Source organism: Gossypium arboreum, chromosome 11, assembly GCF_025698485.1.
Source record: "Gossypium arboreum isolate Shixiya-1 chromosome 11, ASM2569848v2, whole genome shotgun sequence".
Classification (NCBI taxonomy): domain Eukaryota; kingdom Viridiplantae; phylum Streptophyta; class Magnoliopsida; order Malvales; family Malvaceae; genus Gossypium; species Gossypium arboreum.
Genome location: NC_069080.1, coordinates 19,866,647 through 19,869,523, shown reverse-complemented (window position 1 = coordinate 19,869,523; position 2,877 = coordinate 19,866,647). Strand labels below are relative to the sequence as shown.

General features: G+C 36.7%; 1 non-coding gene across 1 annotated transcript; it reads left to right on the top strand.

Moving 5' to 3' along the window:
* Positions 1-2,565: 2,565 nt before the first annotated feature.
* LOC128284956 (small nucleolar RNA R71) lies at positions 2,566-2,672 on the top strand. The gene has a single exon (XR_008275373.1). It is a non-coding gene; the product is annotated as a small nucleolar RNA R71 (small nucleolar RNA).
* The last annotated feature ends 205 nt before the right edge of the window (positions 2,673-2,877 follow it).

The following is a 2,877-nucleotide window of genomic DNA, read 5'->3' as shown; positions in this document are numbered from 1 at the left end:
CCCCAATTCCATTCTATGTGAATTATTAGATTAGTTAATTAGTTAGTTAAAACAAAACCACCTTATTTTTAGGCTAGATAATAAAAAGACAGTCATGACTAGTATTTTTAGTTCCTTTGGGTTCGACAATCCGGTCTTGCTAAAACTATACTACTGTTCGATAGGTACACTTGCCTACATCGCGATAATAGTTAGTTTCATGAACGAGTAATTATAAATATATAAAACTTAGCTGTCACGAAAATCGCGATCACTTGCCCTGTAACTCTTTGACTTGTTTTAAAATTGAAAATTTTAGCTACAAGTTTCACACGGCCTATAACACGCCCATGTGTCCAGGCCGTATCACATGCCCATGTAGACTGGCTTAGGCCATGTCTCTATCGATTTTTAGAAAAATTAAGTCCCAGGATCTACAAGGCCAAGGACACACCTGTGTAACTCACTGTCGATTTTTTTGAAAATTTAAAACTAAGTCAAAAGATCCACATGGCCAAGGACACTCCTGTGTGTCTCGGTCATGTGGGTTTTTAAATACTCAATTTTTTTTTTAATTTTAAAAAAATAGCACGAGATAAAATTAAGAAATTAACAGTGTTAGCACTCGGGTCGCCTCCTTCGAAGTGCTTATTTAAAGTCTAAGCTCGACTTACCTCGTATTCGCAGGGTCATGGTGGTTTGCGAAGTCGAAACTCCTTTTTCTCGCTGTCAATTCTTTTATTCAAATGAGGTTTAAGTCGAGTAATGTTTACCCTAAAAGCACTGAAATGAGAATGAGTTGCCTCGACTGTACTGTATGAAAAGACATTGAGTGCTGTAAAAGGAGTCACTCCGTTTGCGTTAAACTCTGAAGTAGTTATTCGAGAGTCCGTTTCATCTAACAGTACCTGGTTCCCAACATTAAATTGGTTCGTTCCATCTTTAAACTCGTCATGGAGTAGCTTTGGTTTTGCATCATGTGTTCTCGGTTTCTCTTTGACATGGTTCCGCCATTCATCTAGTTCATCGATTTGTAGCCTTCGTTCTTCATAAGTTGATTTGTTTTTGTCATATAAGCTAGACCGTGGCTCTATCACATTTTTATGAGGCATTTTCTACACATAATGTGGAGCCACAATGTTACTTATATTAACAGAACTCGTAAAATCATCTCGATCACTAGATATCTTGGCAGAATCACGAGCTTAGAGGTTAATCGTGTCATCACCTACACGAAGTATCAATTCACCTGTACCAACATCAATGATGGTTCTAGCAGTTGCTAAAAAGGGCCGACCTAGAATTAAATGTACATTACTATCCTCATCCATGTCTGAAACAACAAAATCAACTGGAAATATGAATTTATCAATTTTAAAAGTACGTCTTCAACAATACCCCTACGAAATCTAATGGTTCTATCTGCCAATTGAATGTTCATCCTAGTTTGTTTGGGTTTCCCAAGACCTAGTTGTTTAAGCATTTTATAGGGCATGACATTAATACTAGCCCCTAAATCAGCCAAAGCATTATTAACATTTAAACTACCAATTAAACAAGGAATAGTAAAACTCCTTGGATCTTTCAACCAATTAGGTAGTTTACTCGGTAAGATATCTGAGCAAACTGCATTTAGCTCCACGTGTGATGAATCATCTAACTTCCGCTTGTTTGCTAAAAACTCCTTTAAAAATTTTACAGAATTTGGCATCTACGAAAGAGCTTCAATAAATGGTAAGTTAATATGAATTTTTTTTAAAAATTTAAGAAATTTACCAAATTTTTCATTTGTATGGTCATTATTTATCGCATTTGGGTATGGCACACGAGGTTTATACTCCTTACTTACCGGTTTTTGATCATTGTGACTCACCTCAACCTTACCTTGACTTACCACACTTTCTTGCCTTAATTCTGGTTCAGGTTTAACTAACCCTTCTTCATCTCGAACCGTAATTGCATGAAGCTACTCCCTTAGGTTAGTTTCAGTGTTGCTCGGAAAGCTACCCTGTGGTCTTTCTGAAATCAGCATAGCAAGCTGACCTATTTGATTCTTGAGCCCTTGAATTAAAGCTTGTTGATTTTTAAGCGTTATTTCGGTGTTTTGAAAATCAGTTTCTAACGTCGAAATAAATTTCGTCAACATCTCCTCAAGGTTTGGCTTCTTCTCTTGTGAGTAAGTTTGTTGTTGGAAGCCTGGAGGGGGTTGTAGTCTCTGATTTCCTTGACCACCTTAAGAGAAATTAGGATGGTTTCTCTAACCTACATTATAAGTGTTACTATAGGATTATTCTGAGGTCTAGAATTATTACCCATATAGTTGATTTCTTTGTTCTCTGTGCTAGGATTATAGGATAGGCATTCTGGATTGCTCATCCTTCTATTTGTATCGCACTGTATCACCGAGTGTACCTGCGTAGAACCATATAAACCATCAATCTTTTTATTCAAAAGTTCTACTAGATTCGATAACACGGTGACTCCATCAACGTTAAAAACACCGACTGCTTTTATCGGTTTTATCCTCATGACTTGCCACTGACAATTATTCAGTAACATTTCCTCTATAAACTCATAAGCCGCTTCAGGTGTTGGTGAGGGCACCTTCTCAATAAATTCTTATACCTCTTCCATACATCATATAGAGTCTCTAAATCCATTTGTAAGAAGGAAGAGATATCACTCTTCAGCTTGGTTGTCTTAGCTAGTGGAAAATACTTTAATAAAAACTTTTCAGCCATTTACTCCCATGTAGTGATAGAATCTCGTGGTAAGGAGTTCAACCACTATTTAGCCTTATTTCTTAATGAGAATGGAAACAACCGAAGGCGAATGGCATTGTTAGAAACGCTATTTATCTTGAAAGTATCACAGAATTCCAAAAAGTTGGCCAAATGA